Source organism: Dipodomys merriami, unplaced genomic scaffold, assembly GCF_024711535.1.
Source record: "Dipodomys merriami isolate MVZ:Mamm:240054 unplaced genomic scaffold, mDipMer1.0.p SCAF_154, whole genome shotgun sequence".
NCBI lineage: Eukaryota > Metazoa > Chordata > Mammalia > Rodentia > Heteromyidae > Dipodomys > Dipodomys merriami.
In genome coordinates, this window is record NW_027202871.1 from 2,807,523 (window position 1) to 2,822,207 (window position 14,685).

The 14,685-nt window shown below is 46.5% G+C and overlaps 1 long non-coding RNA gene across 1 annotated transcript; it reads left to right on the top strand.

Annotated features, from left to right (window-relative positions):
* Positions 1-5,195: 5,195 nt before the first annotated feature.
* LOC138827329 (uncharacterized) lies at positions 5,196-13,708 on the top strand. Its single transcript, XR_011372039.1, has 3 exons — positions 5,196-5,618; positions 12,668-12,892; positions 13,547-13,708. It is a non-coding gene; the product is annotated as an uncharacterized lncRNA (long non-coding RNA).
* Positions 13,709-14,685: the final 977 nt, after the last annotated feature.

The following is a 14,685-nucleotide window of genomic DNA, read 5'->3' on the forward strand; positions in this document are numbered from 1 at the left end:
AAACCCAACCCAGCAAAAAAAAAAAAAAAACCCAAAAAACAAAAACAAAAACCAACCAACCAACCAAACAAACAAAAAACAACCTCTTCAAGACTTTCTCTAATTAGCCAGCAAAAAGCTAGACTGGAGGTGTGGTCAAATGGTAGAGTGCAAGCATGAACAAACAACTGGAATAAGTGTGAAGCTCGGAGTTCAAGCTCTGAGAGCTGCAAATAAAAAGAATTATAAGGACCACACAGAAAAATTACGGTGCTTCTGAGCTAGAGATACTTGAATGTGGTGTGATATTTTCACTGCAGTTATCCTCTCACTAGAACAGCAGAGTCAGAAAGTCTAGCCTGCCGAGGTGACAAGACATTTTTTCTTATGTAGATTTATTGTGTAATAGAGGTGGAATATTTATGTAATAAAAGTTCTACTTTTAGAGTAAAGAAGAAATAGGACACGGTGACCCTTTTTGGAGGCTCCAGGATTTCATTAAAATGCAAAGGCCCTAAATCATCTTCATTTTTTGGAGTTTTCTGATAAATATATGATTAAAAGCTTACCCCAATTTGAATTTGTCTTCAGTTTAGTTATTGGGGTAGCTGATATGGAATAAAGGGGGCTTACATTAACTGAACGAACTTGGAATTTTGTATTGAGAAATGCACACCAATTATAATGTGCATTTATTACATTTTTAAAATTAGAGAACATATGAAAGGTAATTGAAAAGTTAGAAAGCATAGGAGAATAATACATGATGGAATTATGGCTTTCATGGGACAGAGGTATGGCTCCAGTGATATAGTACTTGCCTAGCAAGCATAAACCCCAGTACTGCCTGAAATAAAATATATCTATTCATAGTTTAAAAAAACAATATATTTTTGTTCTCACCTACATTTCAGGGAAGTTATATATACATGTAAAATAGAGTTGTTAATCTGATTGGATTTGTGTTTCTTAGCTTTTGGTTTCTCTTGCATTTTATTGTACTTTTTTTTCAGATTAATAATTATGTAGGCAGGTGCCAGTGGCTCATTCCTATAATTCAAGCTACTCAGGAAGCTGAGATCTGAGGATCTTAATTCAAAGCAAGCCAAGGCAGGAAAGTCCATTCGACTCTTATCTCTAAAAAACTACTCAGAAAAGGCCAGAAGTGGCACTGTGGCTCACGTGGTGCTAGCCTTGAGCAAAAAGAAGCTTATGGACAGAGCCCAAGCCTAGAGTTCAAGCCCAAGGACCAGCAAAAATACATACATACATACATACATAAAAAAATAAAATGTGGGGCTGGGAAGGTAGCTCAGTGGTAGAGTGCTTGCCTTGCATGCATGAAGCCCTGAGTTTGATTCCTTAGCACCATATAGGCAGAAAAAGCGGGAAGTGGCACTGTGGCTCAAGTGGTAGAGCGTTATCCTTGAGCTTAAGAGCTGAGGGACAGCGCCCAGGCCCAGAGTTCAGGCCCTACAACTGGGGGAAAAAATAATAAAATAAAATGTGTAGCCCTTCCATGAGTTCAAGTCAGAAAAAGATATGCTTAATCCCAGCCAGCACCCAAATACATTACCAGAAAGTTTAGGGCAGAAAAACAACCTAGGCCTTGCATCTCATAAGAGTAGAATTCAGGCAAAATGCAAACATAACTTAGAAGAGAAAAATGGCAGAGAAAAAGAGCATATGGTATAACAACACTTCAGCCCACGTCTGCCATCTTGGTCATCTTCCTGGTCTTGGTCTTGGGTCAAGGAGATGTGGAGCTGGGCATAGGTGGCTCACATGTGTAATCTTAGGAGGCTGACCTCTGAGAATCACAGTTTCAAGCCAGCCGTGGCAGGAAAGGCCATGAGACTCTTATTTCCAACTGACCAGCAAAATCAATCAATCAATCAATCAATCAATCTTAGGGACAGTGCCCAGGTTCAGGTCTTGAGTTCAAGCCCCTGGACCATCTCTCTCTCTCTCTGTCTCTGTCTGTCTGTCTGTCTGTCTGTCTGTCTGTCTGTCTCTCTCTCTCTCTCTCTGTCTCTCTCTCTCTCTGTCTCTGTCTCTGTCTCTGTCTCTCTCTGTCTCTGTCTCTGTCTGTCTCTCTCTCTCTGCCTGTCTCTCTGTCTCTGTCTGTCTCTCTCTGTCTCTCTCTCTGTCTCTGTCTCTGTCTCTCTCTGCCTGTCTCTCTGTCTCTGTCTGTCTGTCTGTCTGTCTGTCTGTCTGTCTCTCTGTCTCTGTCTCTGTCTCTCTCTCTCTCTCTCTCTCTCTTTCTCTTTCTCTCTCTCTCTCTCTCTCTCACACACACACACACATAGATTTGGAAGGCCTTCTGATTAGTGTGTCTCCTTTGTTTCCTATATTGTGACACCAAAGATACTGTCCCGTCCTTATTGGCCCATCTTTGTCCTTTTGCTTTCTCATTCTTTCGCAATCCTCTCATAGGTTTCATGGTCAGGCAGTTCAGGATTGTCAGCTCATCCTGACATGGCAAGGTGCATAGGCCTCCATTCCTGATTGGCTGCTTCTCTACTGATTTGTAGCAATTGGACTTGTAAGATCATATTTAGAGATGTTTCCCTAGGGGGAAAAAAAAAGGCCTGGGGTGGAAGGAAAAACACCCAACATGTTGTTCAGAAATGTAACTGAAACACCCTTTGCAACAAATGTATCAAATAAAGGATCACATTTTGAAGTCCCAGTATAAGCTTATCAGCTTATATCTAGCTCATGAACAGCAATGGCAGGAAAGTGGGACATAGCCTCCCAAACTGGACATCACTGCTCAAACTGGACATGGTGTCCCAAATTGGGGGTGCCCTGGGGGGTAGGAGTGGAGATGGGAGCATGGAGCAAAGAGGAGGAGAAAGAGGAGCCCTGTTTTTGGCGGACCTGGAGGCAGGTTAGCTACAGGGAAAGAAAACTGAAAGCCACCTGGTCTCCTAGTCATGCCAGGAAGTGAGGGTGGGAGGGGGGAGCTTCACCTCTTGGACCACTCACCCACTCCAGCCTTCCTGGGGAAAGTCAGGTTTCAACATTAGTCCTGTAAGGAGTTAGGGGCTCACTTGAGATGAAGAGTGGAGAGATTTGGGTAATGAAAGGCCAGGAAAAGAATACTGTGTCCTCTGGTAGGAACCACTTTCTTACTTTGTCCTCTGTGTGTGAGTGTGTGTGCATGCACACACCAGTACAGTACTGGGACTCGAACTCAGAGCCCTGCATTCTTTTTTTTTTTTTTTTTTTTTGATCAGTTGTAGGGCCTGAACTCTGGGCCTGGGCACTGTCCCTCAAGCAGTTCAGGCTCAAGGTTAGTGCTCTACCACTTGAGCCACAGCACCACTTCCAGCTTTTTTTGCTTACGTAGTGCTGAGGAATCGAACCCAGGGCCTCATGCATGCAAGGCAAGCACTCTACCACTGAGCCACCTTCCCAGCCCAAGAGCCCTGCATTCTTGCTAGTTTTTTTTTTTTCTTTTACTCAATGCTTATGTTCTACCATTTGAACCACAGTTCCATCCATTTCCAGCTTTTTGGTAGTTAATTGGAGACAAGAATCTCATGGACTTTTCTGCCTGGGCTGGCTTTGAACTGTGATCTTCAGGTCTTATTCTCCTGAGCAGCCAGGATTTCAGTGTATGCGGTCAGCACCCAGGACTTTGTCCTTCATAAATGAGGTGGAGACAAAGTTCTAAGTAGATTTAGGTGGAGTTGTTCTTTTCTTTTTAGTGTTCCCCTATCTCAGAGCTTAATCGTGTGTAAGTACATGTGCATGTGTGTGTGCATAGATTAGGGGTGATAGCAGGAAAAAAAATTCAGAAAGAATAATGCAGAGTATGGAGCCTTGTGTGAAAAATATTCTGGAGCTCTCTCTCTCTGTGTGTGTGTGTGTGTGTGTGTGTGTGTGTGTGTGTGTGTGTGTGTGTGTTGTATGTTTCCCTTTTTAGATCCTTTCATTTGGGAGTCATGTCCCTGGAGACTGGCAAAATAAATGGCAGGAGTCCCCTGGGGTGCTGTCAGCTCAACTTGCAGCTTCTGGAAGAAGGGAAATAATATACAAGGGGAAGGAAATGCCTCCAGCCAGCTCCGGGGCAGAGGAGGGGAGAGGTTTCTGGGAGGGATCGTGGGCCTGTACTGTCTCCCAGTTTGAAGTCTGCTGCGGTCAGGAAGGTGACTGGGACCTTTCTGTGGCCCTGTGACCGTGTAGGTCTGGGAGTGCCGGAGGGGTGTACCCCACACCCTGCCCCCACCTTCCTTTCTTGTGGCCAAAATCAACCACCCCTCCCAGCCCTCACTTCAAACTCCAATAAAGGGCCTTTCCTTCCATGCTGCTAATGAAGTCCAGGCATGGCCACAAGCAGAGTGTTTCCTGTCTGGGAACTTTGCTCTCCCTCTGGTTCCTTCAGCCTTGGGTGCAGAGGATGCCCGAGGGGGAGAAACACCAGGCTGTTCATTTGCAACTACCTGTTTTGCTACTCCTTTTCATTGCAAATGTGCAGGAATCCGTTGCCTTCCTTCTATTTATATCCATGTCTGGAGAAAGTGTGCTCTACTTTGGGAAAAACAAAACCCTCATAAACATCCAAAGTCGGCTCCTGACACTGCTTCCTCAGAGCCTCTGGTGGTACCACTTATTTACTACAAGAAGCATGTTTTGGGGCCTCCTGTCAGGCTCAGAAACATTTTGTGGGTGTCATCTTAAACCAGGTCACCACAGCCAGAATGAAGAGATGGTTTTCCATCACCTATGGATATGGGAGGAGGTGTCATTGAATCACAGAGCTAGTAAGTTACATCTGATGACACCAAGGGCTAGGTCTCCATTTACAGCTAATAAAACTTTAACAACCTTTGTCATTCTTGCCTGTTATTATTATTGTTAAATTACTCTTAAAAGAGCTATAGGCTTAGAGGATTTTTTGTTTTTGTGTTTGGACAGGTCTCCCCTGCTAGACTTTAATTTGTTTGCTTGATGCATTTCTTTTTTAATTGGCTTCTGCTCATGGCACTGATACTGGTTTTTCTTTTGTGTGATGACGGTGTAATGCTACCTGTGGTCGAATACAAAAGGGAACACGAGGCAGGCACGGATGTTGGAAACACAGTTGAAGGAGGAGGACGTGATGATGTCTGGGAGAGAACATTCTGGACACAGGGAAAGACAAATACAGTGGCCACGAGGCAACAGCATGACCACTGGTTCCAGGAACAGACGCAGGCTGGGACACAGTGGGCGAGAGAGAGGTCAGAGGACAAGCCAAGTCAGGAGACATGGAAAGTGGGCTGCTGTGGTGATTGCGGCTGCCTGCTGCCGGGAGAGGACTCTGATGTACGCTTTAAGAATTAGTCTGGATTCTGGATTTTAGGGGAACAAAAGTAAAGCCAGAGAGACCAATGGAAGCCAGTGCTGGATGTGGTAAGACACAGAAAAGTTGACAAGCACCTGGACTTGGGGACGGTCTGAAGGTGGAGCCATTTTATGCAGAGCTTCTGCTGTCAGCCTGCAGGAAGCCCATCAGCGCTTGATCAATATTTCCTGTGTGAGGGAGTGAGTCCTGGCTACTCCATGGAAAAGGGGAAAGACTTGGGGAGGAGAAACTTGGTGCATGGTGGTGAAATACAAACTGACCAGGGAGCAGGCAGGCGAAAAAGGTAAGAGCTTCTGAAAAAGAAGGAATATCATAAGCAGGAAATTACAGCCTAAAAAGCATCATAACACCGAGATGTGGACATAGTATCTAGATATGGAAATGAAAACTATCAAACAGTGTGTTAAAGAAAAATGTTTTCAGGGCTGGGGATGTGACTCAAGACATAGAGTGTCTGCCTAGCAAGTCTGAGCCCTGGAGGTCAAACCCCAGGACCCCAAAAAAGAAAAGAGGGATGGATTGAAGGAAGGAAGGAAGGAAGGGAGGGAGGGAGGGAGGGAGGGAGGGAAGGAGAGAGGGGAGAAAGGAAGGAAGAAAAACAAGGAAGGAAAGAGGGAAGGAAAAAAGAGAGGAAATGAGGGAGGGAGGAAGGAAAGAGAAAGAAGAAAAAAGGAAGGAAAGAAGGAAGGAAGGAAGGAAGGAAGGAAGGAAGGAAGGAAGGAAAGGAGGGAGAAAGGAAGAGAAACAGCTTCAATGAAGACAACCTCTTTATCAGATGATTCCTTGTCACAATACAACCTAGGTAAATTTGTACCAAATCCTCCAGACTTAGTATAAAACCCACCAGGAGAAGCCCGTGAGCAGGACTTCCTGGTGAAGCCTGCATACGCCCTTGAGTGTGTACTTTCACTTGGGAATAATACTTCCTCCCACTCCTTCACCTTGTCTCCTGTTTGAATTCTTTGGTGGCGACAAGAATCTGGAAAAGGGGCGGTGCCTTCTCTGTTTCTTTTTGTTGTTGTTGGTTTTTGTTTGTTTGTTTGTTTTTTATATTCCTAAGACCACGCCAGCTGCAACCCACCAGCAACACAGGGAGGTGAGGCCTGTTAAGTTTGCAGCAATCCATCCTTGACTAAGCAGCTGATTCCTTGCTAGAAGTGAAGAGGAAGTCAGCTTTGCGATGGCCTTTAGAGCCACAGGATTAGATGAGAGACCCCAGAGAGTGAATGCAAGTAGAAATGAGGGTGGCCAGGCCTGAGCGCCAGTTCAGCATCCGGGGGTTACAGAACACAGAGAGAAGCAAGGAAGTTCAAGCCAGGTAGGAGACAATGTGCCATCCTGGAACGGAGACATGATATTACGTACTCTCAAAGCTGCTCCAGAGCCTTGTAAGGAACAGTGTGGCCCCAGACTCCACACAGGGAAGGAGGCAGGACAGATAGTGAAAGCGGCGTATACAGAAAACCCGGAGGGTTCGGCTGTAAAGCTAAGGAGACAGAAAAGTAGAATCCAGTGGGATTTGGGTGGTTGTTTCCTATACTTCCTAATTTGATGAGATCAGTGGAGGCTGATGGAAGTGATCTGCTAGGAAGGATGATGGATGTCAGGAACAATGGAGCGGGTCTGGTTTGGAGGCCTGGAATCGTGGGGAAATAACAGCACCTGGCTGGCATTGCAGGGGGCAGGCTTGCTACATTTATTCCGAGTAAGAAGTAGGCCGACTCACGTGGCTTGTGCAAGTGGGGGTAGATGTGTTTGTTGCAGCTTGTTGAAATTTTCTTCTGATGGTGTCCCCTTTTCTCCCTGAAATGAGAAACAAGGTTCTCAGCCTGCCCCAGGGGTGAACACTAGGAGAGCACAAGGGAAGGATGAAGTCTTTTTTTTTTTTTTTTTTTTAACAGTCTATGTCATCTGCAATTTACCAGAAAAGAAGGCAACTCAAGAATGATTGGCTCCAATGTGCAGATGAGGAAATCTGTGCTCGGAGAGATGCGGTGACTGGCCAAGGTCACCTGGCTGCTTATCAGAGCAGAGTGACCCCATTCTCCAACCTTCACTTCCAGTCCTTTACTGCTCCGGGCTGCCCAGGGCCTCCGCTATCCAGGAAACACGGCTCGGGGCAGAGAGTGACTGGGGGGACTGGGAGAGCCCAGGGTTTCCAAGTAAGGAACTGAGATGACAAAGGAGATTGGACAAAGGAGAGGAAGGAGAGACAGACAGACAGACAGACAGACTTCTAAGGAGTGCTAGCTGGAAAACAAGTAGACCGGTTTTGTGGATATAGAAGGGAGACAGATAGTGACAGAAGAAAATCCTTTAGAATCTCAGGAAAATTTCCCTGAAAATCCAGATTTCTAGCTTCTGTGGAATAAGCAGAACAGCTGATAATCCTGGCTCTGAATCTTTTCATATTTCTTCATAGCAATACCCAGATCTATCTATCTATGAATGATAGAATCTTTCTTTATCACCTGAAGTGGCTTGAAATCGTGGTCCTTCTGCATTGGCCCTTTGAGGGCTGAGCTGCTGAGATTACAGGCGTGTGCCACCACACCTAGCTATGCTAAAGAGCCACCTGCTCTTTAGTTTGTCAAAGTCCTCACTCTTTTTCATTCTTAGGCAGGGTCCATGTCACTCACTTCTATTACCGCCTTAGCTCTTTTAAACATTTGAGGTCTAGTCCTATTTTATTATGTTTATCATAGTCAAAATTACATTTCCTCCCCTCCCCCCAGTGGTATGGTAGGGCATTTTCTAGGCAGGTACTCTATCACTTAAGCTATGCCACCAAACATTTTTGCTTTAGATTAATATATATAGATATAGATATAGATATAGATTAAGTTTTGTGCTAGTTCTGGAACTTGACCTCAGGGCCTGGGTGCTGTTACAAACTTTTGCTCAAGGCTACTGCTTTACCAGTTGAGCCACGGCTCCACTCCTGGCTTTTGGTGGCTAATTGAGATAAGAGTCTCATAGACCTTCCTGCCTGGTTGGCTTTGAATTCTGAGCTTCAGATCTTAGCCTTTTGAATAGCTAAGGATTACAGGCATGCAGGGCTAGAGACATTTGGCTCCAATTAACCAGCAAAAAGCTAGAAATGAAGGTATGACTCAAGTGGTAGAGTGCTAGAAGTGAGTGAAACAGCCAACTGAAAGCTGAAGGTTTGGGTTCCAGCTGCAGTTCTAATATACGATGGCAGAAGTAAGAGATTAGACCTTAGAGGCAATTAGATCATAAGATGGGCCCCTCAGGGATGCTGAACGGAGCTAGGCTAACACCTAATGACCAATGCCTTCAGCCAAAGGTACAACTCAGCCCCCTGGGACAGCAAACAGGCTGCCCTCACCAGACACCCCATTTGTCTGTGGCTCGATTTTGGACTGCCCAGCCTTCCAAAGGGTGGGGAATAAACTTCTGTTCTGTATAAATTATGGAGTCTAGGGTATGTTTTGCTCCAGAGGCACAGACAGACTGTAGTAGCAGCTAGGAAAATGGGGCTGGGGCCTCTAGCCTGAGCCCATGTGTCTCTGTGGGTGTTGGGATGGATTCAGAGTAAATGGGGAACAGAGGGCTGTGAAGGCAGGTTCGCTGACCTAGAGCCCAGCCAGGTCCCAGAAGTAGGGATTTAGGAGGAGGAGCCTCAAATAGGGGCTCACAGGCAAGAAGGGAACCACTACAGAGTTCAGGCTGTTTCTGGGTCTGGGCTGGCTGGCAAGGGTCAGGGTCTGGCTGTGGGAACGGAAACGGGGAGAGAGGAAAGAAGGATGGGGAAAGAAGAGTCACCAGGAGCATGCAGACTATTAGGGAAGATTTGGAGGAATGCAGGAGTCCACGGGCATTTGGATTTGGGAGCCAAGAAAATGACCGCACCTTTAACAAAGGCAAGCGAAGGAAGAAGTGTTTAAGCATCTGAGATATGAGGAGGTCTGGAGGGAGAAAGAGTACAGGCAGAAGGCCAAGCTGGTGAGCCTCCCTGCGAAGACAGCAGAGGAAGATGGGGTGGGAGGGAGCCCCTAAAGCGGCTCTCCAGAGGAACAGAGGATCTTCAGCTGTGCTTCCACTTGAGGAATGTTCACTCCCTGCTTGGTCCAGAGGCCACACGTTCAGTTAGATCACCACACTGCAACAAAGTGGAGACTTCAAGGTGGAGGCAGAGCAAGATGTTTTCTAGAGAGATCTCCAAGGAGAACCTATCTTCACAGAGGTCACATCCTACTGCAAAAGACAGCACTACATAGATGCTATGGGAATAAGCAGGGTGACTGGGCAGAGAGAGAAAGAGAGAGAAAGAGAAAGAGAGAGAGAAAGAGAGTATATATATGCATCTAGAGAATTCTCCCTGCATTTTTTTTTTGTCAGTAGTGGGGCTTGAACTCTGGGCCTGGGCTCTGTCCCTCAGGTCTTCAGTTCAAGGCTAGTGCTCTACCACTTGAGCCACAGTGCCATTTCTGGTTTTCTGGGTAGTTTATTGGAGATAAGAGTCTCACAGACTTTCCTGCCCAGGCTGGCTTTGAACCAAGATCCTGAGATTTAAGCCTCCTGAGTAGCTAGGATTACAGGCGTGAGCCATTGGCACCCAGCTCCCTGCATTTTTTAAAAGATATTTTTATTGTAAAGATACTGTACAGAGGGGTTAGTTACATGAGTAAGGTAATGAGTACATTTCCTCTCCAGCATAGTTACCCCTTCCTTTGTTTTTCCCCTATACCATCCCTTCCCTTCCCACCTGCCCAACTCCTCCCCCATCCCTGGAGTTGTAGAGTTCATTTTCAACATAGTGTCTTGTACATCTCGTTGTTACAATGGGTCAACCTGTATTCTTATTTCAACATTTTGTTATTTCCCTTCCCCTCCCCAAATGAAAAAATGTATATACAAGATGCAGGGTACTGGAATCAAATACAGTGACAACAGGGGTTATACCATAGGGGAAGAACATACAAAAGAAACAAAAAGAAATCACATAGTATATTATAAATACTTTAAAAACAACAGCAACAAAGAAAAACCTCTTGTGTCCCTATTTTGGGGCTCATTTCGCTTAGCACCATCTTATATGGTCATATGTGCAAGGCTTTTGACCTTTTCTACTTGTCTGGTAAGATTTTCCTAGACATATACTAGTTATTGCAAATAAAGGAAGCCATGGGACCTATATTTCTTTGGGTCTGGCTTTCTTCACTTAATATAATTTTTTCCATTTCGTAACAAATGGGTTGGTGTCATTCTTTCTGATGGAGGTATAGAATTTTCTTGATCCATTCATCTACTGAGGGGCATCTGGTTTAGTTCCATATCTTAACTATAGTAAATAGTGCTGCAATAAACATAGTTGTGCTGGTAGCTTTAGTATGGCCTTGTTTGTGATCCTTTGGGTAAATGCCCAAAAGTGGGATTGTTGGGTCATAGGGGAGTTCTATGTGTAGTCTTTTGAGGAACCTCCATACTGCTTTCCAGAGTGGTTGAACAAGTTTATACTTCCACCAACAATGCAATACTGCCAAAGGCTATCTTAAATTCAATGTGATACTTATCAATATCCCAACCTCATTCTTTAATGAAATAGAAGAAGCAATCCAAAAATTCATATAGGACAATAAAAGACCCCAAATAGCAAAAACAATTCTTAGCAGAAAGAACAGTGCTAGAGGAATATCAATACCAAATTTCAAACTCTATTATAAAGCCATAGTAATCAAAACAGCTTGGTACTGGCACAAGAACAGACCTGAGAACCAGTGGAATAGAACTGAAGACCCAGAAATGAACCCACAAACCTATAGCCACCTAATCTTCAACAAGGGAGCTAAAAAAAATAGAATGGAAAGACAGATAGCCTCTTCAGTAAATGGTGCTGGCAAAACGGGTTAAACACCCTTAGAAAACTAAAGCTAGATCCTTATATATCACCCTGCACCAGATTCAACTCTAAATGGATCAAAGACCTCGAAGTCAAAGCAGACACCCTGAAAACATTACTGGAAGGTATAGGAGAAACTCTAGGGCTCCTTGGGACAGCCCAAGATTTTCTTAATAGAGACCCAGAAACACAAGAAATCAAAGAAAGGTTGGACAAATGGGATTGCATGAAGCTGCAGAGCTTCTGCATGGCAAAGGACATAGCTAGCAAGATCAATAGAAAGCCCACGGACTGGGAGAAGACCTTTACTAGCCACACAATGGACAAGGGTTTCATATCTAAAATATACCTTGAACTCAAAACATTAAATCCTCCAACAACAAATCCTCAAAGAATCTCCCTGCATCTGAAAAGCCCTAAAGTGAGCAAGGGAGTGAGCCGGGCTGCTATCTGGGAGATGCATTCCAGGCTCAGGGGACAGCCAGGGCAAGGCCCGGCAGGGCACATGTCAGAGGGTACACAGAAGGCTAGAGCTGTTGGAGCCGAGATGGGGGAAGGGAGGGTCTGACCAGATCACAGAACGCCTTGGGGTCATGCTAAAGACTTTTGATGTCAGCCTATCTGTAAAGGGCCTGTTTGAGGGCTGAAGCCAGGCAGAGACAGGTTGTTTACTTGTGTTTTAAAAGGGTGGCTGAGCACCTGGGCATCACTGGCTCACACCTACAACCCTATCCACTCAGGAGGCTGAAATCTGAGGATCACAGTTCAAAGCCAGGCAGGCAGGAAAGTCCATGATACTCTTAACTCCATTGAACCACCAACAACTTGAAAGTGGACCTGTGGCTCAAGTGGTAGAGTGCCAGCCCGAAGCACAAAAGCTCAGGGACAGTGTCTAAGTCCTGAGTTCAAGCCCCAGGACCAGCACATACAAAGAGAGAGAGAAGGAGAGAGAGAGAGAGAGAGAGAGAGAGAGAGAGAGAGAGAGAGAGAGAGAGAGAGAGAGAGAGAGAGAGAGAGAGAGAAAGGATAGCTTAAGCTACTCAGGAGGCTGAGATCTGAAGATCCTGGTTCAAAGCCAACTTGGGCAGACAAATTTGCGGGACTCTTATTACCAATTAATCAACAAAATCCCAGAGCAGAGGTGTGTCTCCCATGGTAGAGTGCCAACCTTGAGAAAATAAATAAGAAAGCGTATGAGGCCCTGAGGTTAAGCAACATAGCCAGCACAGAACAGAAAGCCAACAGTACTGCTTGGGCTGGCTGTGTGGAGCAGGATGGGGGAGGGAGCTGGAGGACTGGAGGGGTGAGGCCAGCAGACCACAGGCCACACTGAGCTGTGGACCATGAGCCAGGAACCTTCCCAGCAAAGGGTGAGATGCTCTCCACCACAGGGCTGTGTGAGGTGCTGCAGAACAAGAAGACAAAGCACCCGGCCTTCTTCTCAACCACAGCTTCTTTGGTTCTTTCAGCTCCCAGTTCACTGGCTGACGTTGAAAGATGGCTGTCTGGAGGAGAAAGCTTGCCCAGATCACAGGCCCAGGCCACAAGAGGACTTCCTACCTATGCTGAGAGCAATGTTGGGACCCGCAGCCTCCTCATCAGTCCTGACGCCAGGCTCTGGAAGGGAGGAGGGAGCACTCAGTCATGAACCCCCCATTCCCAAAGTCCTGTCTACAGTGTTCTCACCAAGCCAGGTGTGTGCTGCTTGTGTTCTGCCCCAGCCAGCCTTCTTTTGTGTCCTGTTGTTCTCCCAAGACAAAGGTCAAGATGGCTGTGCTTGTTTGAATCATGTTTTTCTCCATTGGTGCCTTTGCTTCCATCATCCCTCCGATACTCAGCCCACCCCAGAGTCCTGTCCTGCTTGTGGAAAATCTGTGTGTGTGTGTGTGTGTGTGTGTGTGTGTGTGTGTGTGTGTGTGTGTGTATGCAAGCACACGTGCCCACATTAGTTTGTACACTGAGCCTTACACTCTCACTTGGCTTTTTTTTTTTTTTTTTTTTGCTCAAGGTTGGCATTCTACCACTTGAGCCATACCCCCACTTTCATAGCTTTGCCTGGATTTGTCTACTCAGGCTAGCTTCAAACTGGGCTTCTCATAGCTCAGCTTCCCAGGTAGCTAGGATTACAGGCATGAGCCATGGCACGTGGACTGAACATTTTCTTGCCGTTCAATTCCCACGTGGGGAACAGCTCTCTCCATGAAGCCTTCAAGTGTGGTCACCTTCCTGAACTCACACACCCTTACCACCCTTGATGGATTCTTTTAGTATTGGGGCATCTGTGTCCTGGGCTGGTGCTACACAAAGAAGCCAACACTCTCTTTTCCTCTCATTTGTTTCATTCTGAGGGCCTTGGTGTGCAGACCTTGAACAGGCCAGGCAATCAACAACACTGCATTGAGTTGCTTTTCAGAAGAGACAAACAAGAAGTTCTGAAAGACATCAGAATGTGGGAGAGAGACTTGTAAGGAAGCGTTCACAAACGCTGGAATGTGCTGCAAGGCTGGGCGGAGGGGCTGCCAATGGGGGGGGGCGTGGGTGTGGGGGGCGGCCAATCACAGGGGCCTGGCAGGGAAGGAGGTCCAGGCCTGGAGCCAGGGCCGCAAGGTCACCGGCCTGGCCAGGCCACCCCAAGGGGCCCCAGACTACAGGGTGATGAGAACTGCTTTGTCCCTCAAGCCAATGCACGCGGGTGCTCTGAGCTCTTGTAGGTGGCTTGAGGAGCCACATGGAGATGCGAGAAGAAGGCCCCCCTCCACTGTCTTAGCTGGTCTCTACTGGCACAGAGCTCTGTCTGCCAGGCTGGGGCCAGGCCCTCCCCTTTGAATACCCTGGTTCTCTGCACCCAGCCATCGAAATAACCTGACACAATAGACTCTCAACACCCTTTCCTACTGAAACTATTAGTATTGACAGGTGGAAATCTGAGGATCGCAATTTGAAGCCAGCCTGGGCAGGAAGTCCAGGAGTCTCTTCAAATAACCCCCAAAAAGCCAGACATGGAGCTGTGCCTCAAGTGGTAGAACACTAGCCTTGAGTGGAAAAGCTAAGGGACAATCAATCACCCAGGCCCTGAGTTCAAGCCTCAGTACTAGCACGAGGGGGAAATAAACAGATGTTCAAAGTAGCTCCAGACATGATGTCCTCTTCTTCCGGCTTGAAGATGAATTTTGTGAAAACACCTCCTTTGGGTTTAAAGCAGAGTGGCTTTGCGGGCAGAGCTTCTGCAAAACACCATGGAGCAGGAGCCCGGAGCCTGGCACACCTGGCTGCACCCTGGCCAGGGTTGAGGCAGACTCTGGGGATCAGGTGTGCATGTCCATCACCCTGGCCTGCAGACACAGTTGAAGCTCCTTCTAAACCCTCTCAAATCTATCATCTGTTGATTTAACCCCGTCTGCCTCGCTCTGGGCCCTCCTGCCCCCGTGCCTGCTTGGGAGATTGTTATAGCAGTGTGCAGGGTGGGAGAGCCCCTGTTCAAGGCCAG